Below are 16,200 nucleotides of genomic sequence, written 5' to 3' on the forward strand. Positions count from 1 at the left end.
ACAGAGGGAGAGAGAACAATTCCACAGTGCTGAGGGCTGGGTTGGATGACCAAAAGGGTATTTTCTGTCTTGGATTTCTATGCTGATCATGGAAGCACACAGTCTAATGAGCCAGATATTCAAACGTCTTTGGGCAAAGCATTTTGGAGAGGAAGAATGTACATTGGATGCTCAACTTGATGCATCTGAAAGAAAATCAATAGTTTTCCAAAGGCCATAATTGGACAGAAATAGTGCTGGCAGTTCTGGATATTTCTCTGTGAAAATTTGTACCATCCATTATATAAGCAACCATGTATTTTTTTGCATCAAAGGCTGTAGTGAGCAATTTTAGTTAGTCTTCTCTTTAGATCTTAGTCTTGCTGTTTTTCCATGGATGATATTAGCATAGAAGCACTCCAAAGTCCTTTTTTTTCAAAGTAATGTGATTTCCCACCCAGTGGCTTGCACTCTCTCTGTGTTGCAGAAAGTCAAACAAAGGACCTCCAGTATAGAAAATAATCATATATGATATAATATTCCTATATACCTGGGAAATGAGGAACAGCCTTTTTGACAACCCAGCTGCTTTTACCACATCTGACTTCACTTAAACATCCTGACTGAGGACCAGTCTTGGGGCAAGCTCTGCCATATCTGCAGGATGATGTGATGTTCAGGTGATAGTTCAGGTGCAGGTGTTACAAAGCAGGATAACAAGGAAATGTTCCTTTTGGGACCATGTCCAGTGTGTCAAGTGGGTACAGTTGGGGCTGGCTTTCAGCAGGACCAGCTGAGTCATGGGACTGATCCTCTGGTATGTGATCTCACACAGGCCAAGACATTCTTAATAAGAGGAGAGGAGTTTTTCTAAAAGTCCTCATTTTCTAAATGAGGCCTTTTTCTAAAATTTAAATATTTTAGTAAAAGATTTTTGATTTGAAATTATTTAATTGTCAGTTTTGTAAACTAGCTTTAATTTCAGAATATTATGTATTTTACATTATTAATAAATTAGTGTGTTTTGATCACTTGTTTTGTACTCTCTACAATACCAATTGCTAAATCAATTACCAAACCAATTATCTATTACAAATGACCATTTTGCTCTGTTACCAATGAAAAACCAAATATGAATTACCAAACCAATTAGAATACCAATTAAAAATTTCCATTGTAATTACCAGTCCCTAGTAAGAATTACCCCAATGGCCTTTTGGAACACCAATTACCAATTAAAATACCAATTACCAAAGCAAATATCAGTTACAGTAACACTTAACAATTAGAATACTAATGAATTATTGCATTACCATATCTGATATTGTTTATAATTAAAATAATTATTATGCTCTATTCATATATAAAAATTAAATTACAACATTTTAAAAGCTCCCCAAATCAAAACAGAAGCAAAATCTCTCAGCTGATGGCAATTATATTTCCTCATAGACATTGCAGTATGGGAGGTTTAAACCTGGGGGCCATTTAGCTGACAATGAATGGAAAATGTTGGAATTCCCCGCAGGATGGATGCTTGAGGTTACCATTTGTAAGAGCCAACTCTTTATATGCTGGAAAGCCCACCTGCTCCTAGTGCCAAGGCTTCAGACCTTGGCTTTCCTAGTCCTGAATCCCAGGGGTAGGAGCCAGGGCTGCCTGCCATGGGAGATCTGGACAGTTGGGTCACAGCTGTCACAGCTGTCACTCTGCCCGTGCATGACACAGAGGTGCGTGTCTTGTCCTCAACACAAGCTACCCACAGAGAAACACTCCCCCTTCCAGAGAAACAGCTGCTGGAGAAACCTCCCCCTTCTAGAGAAACTGCCCCTGCTTTCCTTCACCTGCTCTGGGCTGCAGACCTGGCTTCAGCCAGATTCAGCCGGTTGGTGCTGTGTGTGCTTGAGCCCAGAAATCCCAGTTCCGGGATAATTTTTTGGCCACTGGGATGTTAGCAAGGTGAGGCAATGCCCTCTGTTGTGCTGGTGGAGCAGCATGACCTGAGGCAGCGGAGCTCAGCGGGCAAGCAGCAGGGTAGGGATGGAGAAGCTGCAGGGCTGAACCGAGGTGATGCTCCCGCGCTTTGGTCCCAGGTATGTGGAGTGCCCGGTGCATAAGTCAGAGCAAGGAAATTCTTTCTCCTCACAGTGCCCAGCCATCAGAGCAGTCTGACCTGCGGCCATCCCTGACCCTGGCCACAGTCTGGAAGAGCACTGTTCAATCCACATCAAAACCTTTTCGGGGCTCCTGCTTGCTGCCTGACAATGCCAGGAAAAGCATGAAACTCCTTGTGCCAGTGCCCTGGGCCTGTCTCACTAGAGGAGGGATAAGCTATGTTAGTTTTTGTTTAAGCACGCCATGGAGCTGCAGTTTAGCACTCCTGTTTCTAGAATGGCCTCGGGGACTTGATGCTCAAAGATCTAAAACTGATTGTTTATTTCTGTTTCCATTTCTGACCAGCCTCACATCCAGCAGCATTACTGCAGGGCTGCAGCAGCTCCTGTGTTTTTGTGGGGACAGATAAGCTGAGGGACTGCCACATCACACTACATGAATATATAACATACTCCCCAAGCTATATGAGATCCCAGCAATACAGAGACTATTGCTCATTACATAGAATCTGTGAGTCCATATGTTCAGAGGATGATGTGTGATACATTATTCACCCTTGCAGTTACTTTATAATTACATGTATTTGGCTAGCTGGGGCACATAACTGCTCTGCGGTGTCAGTCAGTGTGTTGGAGGCTTTTCTGAGAAATTCAAGATATTGGGGTTTTACGTAGCTGAGATTCTCCCTTGGGATATTTGGTACAAAACATTAGCCTTGGCAGAAGCCTATTGGTGCCCCTGTCTCAGGGGGCTTCTTGGCAGATGCCAATTACTGACAATTAACCATCCGTGGCAGGGCTCGGGCAATGACAGGCACGTCTGTGTGCAGCTCAGGGACTCAGGTACTGAAGAAGTGTCTGAGTGCAGTGTCCCTGTGCAGGAGCACAAAGCACAGCAGGGTGTGCGTGGGAGGCGAGAGTGCCCTGGGACGGAAGGGACCAATATGGTCACGGGCTGTGCTTGTGCCCTCTGTGTCCTTGGCTGCTCTGGAGGGTGGTAAGGTCCTTGGCAGTATTTTAGCACTCCTGGGGGGGCAATATGGCATCTCCTCCAGACTCTGCCCACAGCATCTCTGCTGAGGCTTTAGTGCTTGGCACAGGCACCTTCTGGTGGTCTCTGCAGCATTTGGACTGAGGGAGTGCTCCAAGAGGAGGGCAAGGGACTTCTGAAGCCCTGTAGCACCTCTGTAAAAAAAGTGGGGAAGGGCAGGAGCTGAGAAGATACCTTGCCTCAAAATCTGATGACGCTTTGTAACTCCTGAGAGAAAAGTATATGAGATGAGAAAGGTTTATTTGGATTGGAAATGAATGTGTAGAAAGAAAAGAAGAGAAAAGGGAAAGGGAAAGGGAAAGGGAAAGGGAAAGGGAAAGGGAAAGGGAAAGGGAAAGGGAAAGGGAAAGGGAAAGGGAAAGGGAATTATCAATGTTCTGCTGCAGTTTTTTCTTTCCAACAAGTACTTAATCTCTTCCTCAGACAGTGCTTAATGAACCTTTGTCTCTTTCCAAAACCAAAAGTGCTATTCTCTTTTTTTTTGTTTTTTGTTTTGTTTTGTTTTGTTTTGTTTTAATTTTCTCTTCCAAAATCTGAAGTGCTGTGACTCCTGAAGCTCAGCAGAACTTTGATTCTTGCGTGTTCTATTTGTGCTATTGCAAGTCAGCTCAGCGTTTTCCTGTAAGCAACTGACCAGGAAGAAATACACCATTACCTTTTGCTGCTGTAGTAACTTGCATCCAACACCAATGACTTACTGGCAATATTATCCACATCTTCATCATTAAAGGTAGAGATTAATTGTCTGGTTCAGTATCTCATTAAAAATTTAAATCTATCCCTATGAAGTATCTCTTCAGCAGAGTTAAACCAGAGTAGACTTTTTCTGGTTTGCTTAAACGGAGGGATAAATGATCATATTTTATCTCTGCAATATGAGAGCATGGTCACTTAAAAAAAAGTGGTTTTAGTGCTCTATTCTTTCCTCCCCAGTTTATGAAAAGATAGATTTGGGAACTACAGAGCAGCTGGCCAGCTCAATTAAGTGATTCCACAGAATTTTTGGTATCTATTGGTCTCAGTTATTTTAGAAATATTTGAGGAAGTGTAATGGATTCATGCTGCTAATGGATCCATTCTGCTCTGCTCATTGTTATTGTCTCTTCTTTGTCATATCTGCAACTACAGTGCTGCTTAAGTTAAGCTGAGGTCTGTAATTTAGCATCTTTTTTTAACTGGAGAACCAAAAAATATACCCTTTGCCCATCTGTTGTTTGGAGAAATACGGGATTGCCCTGTAGATTTATACACTTCCAGATGAATTATCAGACTGAAAAGAAAATGTTTTGCCCTGGAATTACCAGTTTACAACATAAGCATTTATTGCTTATGGCATTATGCCATTATAAGCATAATGGCTTTGGGGCCAAAGTTTAATTCAGCAATGAGACTTACTAAAACTGATTGGTAGTGGAACCTTATTACTGTGCTTTGGATAGGGAAAGGTTCAAGTCTGGAAAAGGATGTGGACAAATCCTGGTAACCCAGTACAGGAGTAAGGGCCTGTGGATGCCTCAGATCTTTACCAACATTTCTTACACCTATATTCTCTGTGATCTTTAAGTGCCTGAGTACCTTACCACAGTTCAGCAGCTCAGCATTTATCATGTGCTTAAATCCAGTGACATCCACAAATTGCATGTTTTCCAGGTGGTTCTTAGTACAGAGTAGGGCTAGAGATAAGAGGGTCATATGATGCTGGCAATGTGGTTGAAGGCACTCACTCTAGCTGTGGCAAATCCAGGTTCAGTTTCCTCTCTTTCCTGCAGAAGTTCAAATCCATATTTTCCACCTTCCTGGGGATTACCCTGTTCTTGAATCTTGCCTAAAAAAGAGCCTCTTGCAGCAAGGATTGACACCCACCTTCCCGTGCTGGGAGAAAGTAAAATATAATAAAATTCGTATCTGGTTTTTAAATGTGACCAGTTTTAAGAGGAAGGAGTGGCAATTCAGAGAAAAGGGATTTTTGCTTGGGATCTTCAGCATTCCAAGCGCTTGCCATGAGGATACTGTGCAAGAGAGAAGGCAGGAAGAAGGGTATACCCAAGATGGATTTTATTCAGAGGTGCAGAGAACTCAGCACTTTTCTCTGGCTCTGGACAAGACCCCAAGAGCCAAACACCTCAAAATCCAGCATCAGGATTCATAAACCATCACCTGCCTATCGCTAGCAGAGCACACAACCTTTAAATCAGCACCCAGGCTCCTGCCAGTGCGCGGCTCTAGCTTGCAAGAATCAGCAGAGGAGAAACCGCGCATGGGCTCTGCCAGGAAGGGGGCTGTCCCTTACATCTGCCTCCCCTGCTCCTAACGCGTGGTTGTCCTCCTGGATAACTTATTCTGCTTTCCCAGCTACCCAGGAAGGATTTAATAAGCTGAACCTGGAGCAGCTGGGTGAACCTGAGTGAGAATATGGGTCAGCAGAAAAGCATGATTACAGAAATGCTATTTAAGGCTTTCCACTAAAATACAAAGGCGATGTAAGAAAGAAAAGGAATCTGCTGGGTCGAGAGCTGTCTGTCCATCCATGAAATAAAAAATCTGTCAGAGCGCAGACGGTGTCAGGAGCTGACAGGCGAGGTGCCATGTGTGAGTGGTGCGTGTGTGGCCAGTCCTGTGTGGATCTGAGCAGTTCCCGGGAGGTGACAAGAGCTGTCAGCACCTGTGAGCTCCTGCAGCAGTTTGCAGGTTTGGGTGTGGGGTGCCTGGTGCTATAAACGCCCACTGATGGCAGCTGCAATTGAGGAACTGTGAAGCGTAGGAATGACTGTGCCACACATCTGCCCCCTCCTTTCACCACAACCTACCAAGCATTCTGCACCCAGACCTGTGGAGCACAGCAGGATCACAGGCAGGATCTTCAGGATGAGGCCCAGTATCAGCAGGCTGCTTCTCCCTCTGCCTGCCTTTGCCTTCGTGGCTGACGGCCTTTCAGAACAACAAATGCTGCTAATTGTGTGCTAATTTTTTATGGGGACCCTGCCAAGGTCAACAGGCCTAAAATTTCACATGCATGTGCTACCCTAAAAACATTTAATTTGGTGTTTGTTCTTTTTTTTCACATCTCTATTATCAAGGGGGAAAAATACCACTTTTCAAAAGGAGGGATGCAGCCGTATTAAAATCCCAGCTGGGTGAACTGCTCACAACAGATCCAGCAGATGCGGGTGTGCTGATGGCAGGGTTTTGTGTGCCAGCTGTGCCCTCTCTTGCCTCTCCATGTCAGCTCTGTCACTGATAGCTGGCAAGGCATGCAGGCCGTCAGGATGCTGTGTGCAGAGTTCGAGACACTCATCTCCAGGCAAGTTTCTGCTAGGAAGGAGAGGATGACCATACTGCCGATGCTTGTCGGCAGCATGACTGTGTTAACAGAAATCCAGTCTGCTGGGTTAACTCTTCAGCACCGGGCTGTTGAGCTGGCGTTTCTATCCTCCTGCAGCCTCAGTCTCTCTGCATCTTTCAGCCCAAAAAGGGATTCTTTCTCCTTCTGCCCAGCACACACTTAGAAAAACCCAGCAGGCTGAAGGAGGATCAAATTTTGGTCTTGTCAACCTTGCATATGTTCCTTTAGCTTTTCACTGCCTACACATGCTGCATGTATTCATACACATATGCAAATAAGCAAATGTGGTCATATGTGAGTGCATACGCACAGAAAGACGTACACTTGCACCTATATAGGTTTTGCATAGTAAGCATAATAATGTACAAAGGACTTGCATAAAACAAGAAAGACTTTGAGATCTGCGCAGGGGATTTAAACCCACCCGCCTGCTTTTTGTTATCTCGTCTCCAAATCTTGTCAGAAATTGTGCTGCCATCTTCATTCTTTTTTTCCCCAAAAAGTCCTGCAGTTACCTGTGGCATGGACAGATAATTACAAATATTGACTGAATTTAAGGTAGAGAGCAATAAAACATCACCTAGGGGATAAAATTCCCTGCTCCTCAAGTTGTCATGCATTGCCTGAAGGCAAAGAGCCAGCAGAAAATACACAATCAAAAGGAACTATTTTTATCCAAAGACAATTTCCTTTCCCACTCCTATCCTCAGAGACAGTTACTGTTTGTAGTTATTACCTGTAGGTCTGATGTGCCCAAAAGCCCAGTCACATCAGGGATACACTGTGCAAGGCACTGTACAAAATATAGTAATGCTGTTGTTTCTCTTCTCTGAAGATTACCTCCTAAAGGAGACTCCAGGGATGAGGGCAAGCCAAGCCACGAGGTCTTATCCATTGCCAGGAACATCCCGTGAGGAGAAGAGGAATTTCTGCATTTATCTAACACTGCCCTCTCACTCCTCTCCCATGTGGATGAAGAGTCTCTGTAGTTGCAAGTTTCCCTGAGGAAGAGGAGGTCAGAATTTTTGGATCCGTCTCAGAAGGGACAACCCCATCACTCCCACTGCCACGGTTCTGTGCTCCGACTGCAGGGTGAAGAGCTCAAGGGGACCTGTGGAGATGGCAAAAAAAAAGTGTTTTCAATCATCAGTGTCCCTTTTTCCCAGTTCTGGTCTCCCCAGACAGCTGATACTTTGCAGTCCCACAGAGCTGCTATTTCTTAGCAGCATCTCCTTGCTGCTGGCACCTGCACTTTATGTTCTGAGTCAGACATCCATGCTATATTGGCACACGCACTACCATTTTCTATGGCCAATAAAAATGTGTTTGTGCCTGTGTTCTTGGAAATGAGTCCCCATCTCGCCTCGACAGCATTTAGCCTGTGAGTTAGTGTTCAGATGGGAGGTAATTAGGTCCTACTGGGGGTCTGGATTTACTGCTAGCTCTGAAACCAAACGAATGCGTGACACATAGCTCATGTTCTCTGTTCCTGAAAGATGTCTCCAGCATTTACCTCTTCTCCCCTTGGAGCAGGTACCACCAGCCTCTGTGTCTCAGCTGTAGTTAAGGCACCTGGGAGAGAAGTGAGGAGGATGTTGGCATAGATCTAACATATGTTGTTAGCACAACACACAAGCATATCCCTCAGGCTACTTCGCTGCCATTTCTAACGCAAGCAGTGAAGTCTTTTATAACAAAAGCACCATGCTCCTTCCCTTAGCCAGGGAGAAGGAGTGCAGGTGCATTAGCAAGATTTGCTCTTTCATCTCCCAGTGCAGGTTAAACAGAGAGCCTCCCATATGCTTGTGATCCCAGAGCCCGGTCTTGGGGATCAGAGAAGTATGGCAAACATTCACGGAGTTCTAACTGTAGCAGTGGATGCACACCATGAGTACCCAGATACCTCAGTAGTGAGTTTAAGTAATCTAAGTGCTTGATAGGGAGAGATCACAGTCCAGGCAGCTAAACAATTAAAATCAAATGCAGAGTTATTACTGTGAGCATGTGAGAACATTATCAGGAGTACTGCACACAAAAGCACACTCTCATACACTTTTATTCCACTTACTCACATGGTATGTGCCTGTCTGAACTCCCACAATAAATTCTCATCAGTTGATGCTCAATAGGTTGTGCTGCCCTAATGATGCACATTAGCATTTTTTAACCTTTCTGATTCTGCTTTGGTAATTAGCCCAGCATTTTGAAGCCTCATTTGCCAATTCTGACTGATATGGTGATGAAATAAATCTACAGGCTTCCAGTATGAATCTGAAGAATGTGGGAACCAGAACAAAGCATTGTTTCAGCTTTGTGTACAGTTACTCTAATTATCATAATGTATAATTACACATATTCACATGTATATTTGTGCACATTCATGCACATACTCATTTTCACATGCATGTGTATATTCCTTAGAGTGAAGGCTGAGGGATAGATAGACAGATACTCAGCATTTACAAAACCTACTATCTTGAGAAACCCATATTTTTTGAGGTACTGACACTACTGGCCAGATAACGAGCCCATAAGCTTCCTCTTTCCCCACCGAAAGAGCAGTGCTGGAGCTCTGACATAAATGCACAAAAGCAGGAATATTTGAAGTTAAAGCTTCCGCTCCCTGGATGTGTGTGGTATATCATACTTTAACCCATAGATTGCTGTGGTATCTAGGCATGACTAACAGAATTAAGGTCACGAGAGACAATGAATCTCAGAGGATTTTTGTACCAGGCTGAAAGAAGACAAAGAAAATCACTGACTTTTCAAAAGCAGAACTAGCGGGGAAAGATATTTCGATGTAGATGTCAAAGAAAAGAGATGCCCTTGCTTCATATCTCCTTCCATATGTGCCCAGACACGCACTCACACACAAACACAGAGACATGTGTGCTTATGCACTGCTAACAGAGAGGGTGTACCTATATTTTTAGCGTACTGTATTTAAATCTGTATTTTTGAGTACGATTGTGCATGAGTTGAAAATCTGTTAGCCTATTTTTTAGCCTATTGTATTTTTATCTTCAAGGTTTAGTGCTATTGTGCATGCATTGAAAATGTGTTCTTAAGGGCCATTCACAGCCTTTTCCCCCCAGTCTTACCATTCAAACAATTTCACCTTCTTCTGAAATTTTTCCTATGAGGATACAAGTCTCTACCACTAAATTATTTCTTGTATGGTATATTTCAGCATTGTACTTTAATGTCCAACTGGATGTCAAAATATTTAAGAAGCAGGAAGGCATAATGATAAAGGATTGACTCTCCACACCCTAAATCTATCAGGGAGTTCTCATGGGAGCAATACAGCCCCATACATTTTGAAATGCAGCATTTCTTACTCATTTCAATCATTTCACCTTTCAACAGTTGCTAATGATGCTTAATATCACATTCAAACCATTTACCAGCTAACCAAGAATGAAAATAAACATCTTTATCCACTTTGTTTAAATTTGGGAAACTGGCCACATTTCAAGAATTAAGAGAGTCTCGTTTGACTGACTGTTCAGCTAGTACAGCGTTGACAAATTGTGTGACTGGTGCTGAAAAAATCCAACCCTCTAGATTCTACAGCTTGCTAAAAATACAGATATTCCAATGGTTTTTTAATACCGCAATGAAACAGAAAGTTTCCCCTGGAATGTGTTGATTGAGAAATATTAAAGGTTAACTTTCCCCATGCTGCAGAAGGTCAAATATACCCCCTTCCTGGGGATTAGCTCTCTGGTAATTCAAGCTACAACAAAACATATGCCTTTGCCTCTCTTCTCCTGCAACACTGGCTCTTCTTAGGGTTTCCTGCAGGACTCCCATCTGTTAGACCAGTCATTTTCCTGGTGTGCATATAGCAAGATCTATAATTATCTAGGTATAGATATGTAAAAGATAGATGATACACATAAATGATACAGATACATATATTCATACACACGTGCCTCCACATTTGTAATTCCTGACTCTTTGAAGCCTCTGACAGAATCATGACTGATTTCAACTGAGCCCAGATGTGTGACTTTATTTGCAGGTGCAACTGAGCATTCTGTTAACAGTAGAATCGATCTGAAATTTTCTAACAGAATATTTTCCTGTTAGAAAATGCCAGTTTGTCTAAAGGGAACTATTTCATGAAAATGTACTAATTACCATGACATTTCTCTTGCAGACAGAAATTTTAAAAAGCATATTGATTGGGTCAGATGTGACCCTTTTTGGACATATTTGGAATAGAACACACTTCCTCCAAACTATTTTTCACATAGAGAAATTATTGTAGCATTTGATACTATTTTATTAACTAAAATAGAAGGGGATATGGTTGGTTTATAAAAATAAAACTCCTAAGGTTTTCTTTTTTTTCTTGTGGAGAAATTTGAGAGAGGTTTTTTTGGTTTTGCTGCAGCTTTGGAGATTTTTTTTTTCCCCTTAACGGTGCAGTTCCTAGTGAAACGCAGTCCCAAAGAAACAGGTTCAATCACAGGCATATCTTACACGGATTTTGTGTGAGGTCAGGCTTGAAGCATCTGATAGGAAATTGGAAGATGAAGAGGCAGCCATGGTCATGTTATCATTAGTCCTGCCCGAGGCACTGCAGAGATGTCCTGCCTCTGTGCTCTGTGAAGCCTTTGGATGCCCACAGAGCCAGCTCCAGAGGACTGCTGACACCAAAGGGAGCTGCCTTTGGGTCTCTGCCTCAGCTCAGAGTTCCTCTTTTCTTGCATCTTCTAAAACCTTCAGCATATTTTCAGTGCTTAGCCAATACCAATATCCTGTGAAACAGGGATGAGGAAGCTGCTTGCAGTGCTTTTCTAAAAATGGTATAATAAAGCAATGGTCACCTTTTCTGAGACAATGGCCAGTAATAGGTTATTCTATTTTTCCACCTATCCTTTAGAAACCCATGTGAATAGATTGCTTAAATCTCATTTGCTGTGAAATGTGCTACATGGCACTTTGTAAGTGGGTCGTGTTCAAAGCTGAATAAAATAATGATATGTCATGAATCTCTCATTATTTTAATTTTCAAACCTATTGGTTTTCAAGTTGATAAAAGACATGTGCTATTCACAACAAAATGGTATTGTTTAACTTCATTTTGAAACATTTTTGCAGTGAAAAACATGACCATGAGTCCTCAATTTTCCATTAGAGATAGACAACTTTATTGTCAGGCTGATAGTTATGGGATTATATCTTTTCTGGAAATGTTGAAAAACCTGCCACATTGTAGATAAATTTCAATCTTGCTGGCAGCGGAAACTCCAAAATAGACTTCAGGTGATGCTGTTATGAACAGCAGAATCAATCCAGTAGTTCAGAAGGAGGTAGGATTAGGAAAAAAAAATTAAAAATAGAAGAGCACTGCTCACATATGGAAATTAAAACAGTCACTGATGACTCCACAAAGAGACAGCTCAAATTATCCTCACAATTATCAGGTAGAAGACTGCAAATTATGCTCCCAGTTCACAAAGAAAAAGCAATCTAGAGGAGAAGTGCTGATTTGCATAATCAATATCATCCAAATTCAGGGAGGCTGCCTTTCAGCACACACAAAAAGAGAAAGCAGAGCAGGAGACAGGATTTGCACTAGGCAGATAATGGAAGAAGAACCATGCTGAGAGAAAACTGAGATAAAAGAAAAAGGACTTTAGAGAGAGGAGGCAGGACAGCACCACCTTGCCTGTGTGTCAGTCCAAGCGTGAGCTCTAAGAAAGCTGAAGTGAGGGGGGAGGATTTAAGGAAACTTGTAAGTTTCTTAATGTCATCTGAAATTGAGAGTAAGCCCTTGGGCTAGCTTCTTCCAGCCTAAAATTGTGCTTGAAGTGGCAAGCATTTGAAGATTTCCATGAGTTATAGGCAGATCCTGAACACATCTTTTGACTGCAACATTGAAGTTCTCAATTATATGTTCAATTACAATTATAGTTTTCAATTACAATTACCATATTCCAAGTGCCTTTGCACTGTGATGATACAATGACTCAAAACTCTTTGTTTCCCACCCACCTCTTTTTTATGGTGTACAGACTCCAGGAGACGGATTAACAGCTCAAGAAAATGAGAAGTGTGCCATGAACTCAGTCACACTGAAAGAGTCCTTTTTCCCCTGAGCATCACACCATCCACTGAGCAAGCACCCCACAGCTGTTCTCGCCTGGATCTTTCAACCTGCACCATCCTGCTGCTTGGGAAAAGCTGAGCATTCACAGATGTCACTGCAGCCAAGACCCTTTTTGCAGTTGTGACCTGCAAAGTTGATGAAAGCATTCAATTGGGCTTGTGGCTGCAACTGCCAGACCTGTAAATGGAACAGACTTGATTATATGGATCCTGATCATACTCAGCTTGTTCCAAAGGCAGGAGGTGATTCTCATGGGCTTGTGAGAATTGATTAGCAGGGAGCTGGTCCTGCAAGATAGGCTTTGGACTGTGTCCCCATTCTGAAAAGGGCTTGGACACATTTGCAGCTCTAAGCATATTTGCATGGCTCAGTGGAGTCACTGAGACCTCGTGAGCTCAAGTCTGGGACAAGACCAGAGGAACTTCTGGAAAGCAGTAGTGATGGAAAAGGGTGTGCCAGAGCAGGGTACTAGTGCCAGGGCTCATCACTTTACTGCTGTGTGTGGCTGCAGCCCTTGCAGGGTCCTCCCAGAGGGAATGCTGCGGGCCACGAACCGCAGGGAGTGTGGGCATGGGGGCTTGCCAATGGATCGCTGCAGTCACAGCGCAGAAATGCGCGTGGCAAGCGCAAAGGCATCCTTCTCATCAGACGTCTTCCTTTGCTCAAAAGCAGCTGAAAGGAAGTGCTGGAGTCAACACATTGACCTGTGAAAATGTATCTGGGTGTGGAGAATCTCCCAACTGCTCCCCCTGTCAGGGGGTCCCAGCGTGCCACATCCTCTGGATTGCTGAGGCAGAACCACGGCTGGCCGAAATCAGCTGCCGGAAAGTTGACCAGAGCTCTCTGCTGCTCCAGGCCATGGTGAATAATGCAATATCCACAGCCTTGGGAGAAAACTAAAAATAATTTTACAGGGAAATAATGCATTCTTTCTAATCTGAGTCAAACCTAAAAATTTAACAGCTATAATTATCAAACCTAATTTAATTAAAACTAGCTGCTCACCATCTGGTGTTATTTGTATAAATTTGGAAATCTACTATTTCATATGAAATTCCTCCATTTAACAAATTATATTAGAGAATATATTTCTCCACTGTAATCATTATGGAATTGATCATTTTACAAATTGTATTTCCTTCCACTTGATAGAAATATATTTTGTATAATAACAGGCAAAAGATCAGCTATTTTTTTCTTCAAAACTGAATTTAAAATTAAGACTTGCTACATCAATAAAAATAATTCACTGAAGTAAAAATATGTAGGATGAAGCAAGATCTTTTTATTCCTCAATTTGGTCACTGTGAGTATAAATGAGAACTCCATTGGATTTTTCTGTAGATGCAAGCACATATTCAGACTTATAATATTCTATGTCTATTATGAGTATGCATACATTCCATAATAGCTAGTGAAGAACAACAGTTTGATTGGGAGAGCACTGTGCACTTTCCTGAGGCAGTGTGGAAATGTACAGTTGTAGACATTTAAAAAGTACTGTCAAAAATATATTTATCTTTTTCCCCCAAGATATATAATGATCCTTTATACAGTGATAAGTATATCACTGTAGAAACAGAAGCTAAAATAATGATGAGGACATCATGAGAAGACCACATATTCATTGGCACCTAAATACAAGTGTACGACATAGCCAGCATGGGAGTCATGTGTTTCTCAATGACTTAAAAAATGCCTGTAATTTTTGACATGTAGATATTTCAGTAAGGAATATTTCAGTAAGGAATTAGAGCAAGGTATAAGTTTGATAAAAAATAATCCATTGAAATGGGCTCAACTGGACATGTTCACAGAATTTTACACACAGTGGGCATCCATGGGAAGCCACGGGATGGAGCAGGATCACGGCAAAGTACTGAGACAGCAGAGTGGGTGCAGTTTAGGGCATAAGTTACTTAAATCAGATTTGGAGACAGGGAGTTTATTGCAGCTTGCCTGCTGATCTGCTGTATGAATTATGTATGAATAAGCTCTGTTAGTCCATTCATGTCACATGCAGATTGTAAACACGTATGGGCAGCGGATGGCTCTCCAGCTGCACTTGGCTCAAGAGCCAGAACCTCTTTCTGGTGGCCTCCAGACAGCACTGCAAAAATAAACAACACCAAAATGCAAAGACCGAATAAGTCATTCAAAATGGACGGTGAGAGGAAGGAAAGGAAGCAATGGAGAGAAGGTAGAGGGAAAAAGTCTTTTCTAAGTCTTAAAAAGGCACATTTTTCAGAAATATGTTTACACCCACAGTTTTGGCATCACCTGTGGCTGCAAAAACATGAGTTAATCTGGAAGTCACCTATTTGCAATCCCCTAAAAATAAAGCAGGGAATTCCCTTAAAGTGAAGGCAGGGATACTCTAAACTATCCACAGTGACCAGAGGCCCTCTTCAGAGCAAAGCATTTGTTAGTATACAGAAACAACAAGGGGATTAGTGCTCATTTTTAGCTTGTTTAATAAACAATTATCTTCCACATAAAAAACTTGGCTGGTCCAACTTTCCTAGGGCTCACCAGTGTGCTGGGTGCTTCCACCCATCTTTCCCTTATGCAGCAGCCAGGATTTTTCCTCACCAACCTGGGCTCTCTGCCCCAGAGCTGCCTCGTTGCAGTGGGCCACTCCATTATACAATAACTCTTTTTCACTGACAAATCACTTGCAGAACTTCACCCCCTTTTGACTCATCAGTATTTATAGATTAGCACACAGCAGCACCCATTCCATCACATTTGGTACTTTGCTTTTTAACAAGCAAAACAAATCCAGCGTGGCTGAATTTTATAGTTTGGCTGCTGTTAGACTCTACCCTGATGGGAGCCTAAAGCCACTGGTGCTCTTCGGACCTGAGCTTCTTGGCAGCAGAAGGGGATGAGCAGGGAACAAAGTAGCCCAAATGCAAGATGCTCAGATGTATGCAGAGAATGCAACATGACAAACTGCTAGGTTTGGTTAAATTGGGACTGTTAATTATAGCAGTTTAAATTGGGTTCTGACTCAGATTTTGAATTTGTAGTGGCAAGATGACAGCCTGGAGAAGGTGGTTGTAAATGGCTGACTCAGAGGATGATGATCAGCACAACAGTGCCTTCTGCCTGTGCTAGTACTATGTGTTTATAGGAGAGATGTTATAAGGTGACAGTCACCAGTTCAGCTCCACCCCTTGATCTGTTCACCAGGCATTATAGAGACTGGAAAGACCAAGAGAGCAAATGGAGGAAGGAGCATATTAATTGGGTGAGTACAAAATGGCAATCTGCCATCTCTTTGGTGCTCTCTCCTCTTCTTTCCTCATGTAATGCTGGTTTTCCAGATTCTTCTGTCGGCATTCAGCTGCTTCTGACTTGAGTTGATGAAATGGCTTCTAAGGGAAGCATGACTGGGAGCTTGGTGTCTCCATGCAGAGGCTGCCAAGAGGATGGACACTTGGGAGAAAAGCTCTCTGATAAGAGGGTTGGAAAACCTGCTTTAATTTCTGAACAAATTATGCAAAAATTGAACACTGGTCCTGAAAATACCAGATGCTGACAACTCCAGTGTCTTTCCTCTCCCCGAAGTGCTTTTATCCTA

This window comes from Fringilla coelebs, assembly GCF_963513975.1.
Source record: "Fringilla coelebs genome assembly, chromosome: 3".
Lineage (NCBI taxonomy): Eukaryota > Metazoa > Chordata > Aves > Passeriformes > Fringillidae > Fringilla > Fringilla coelebs.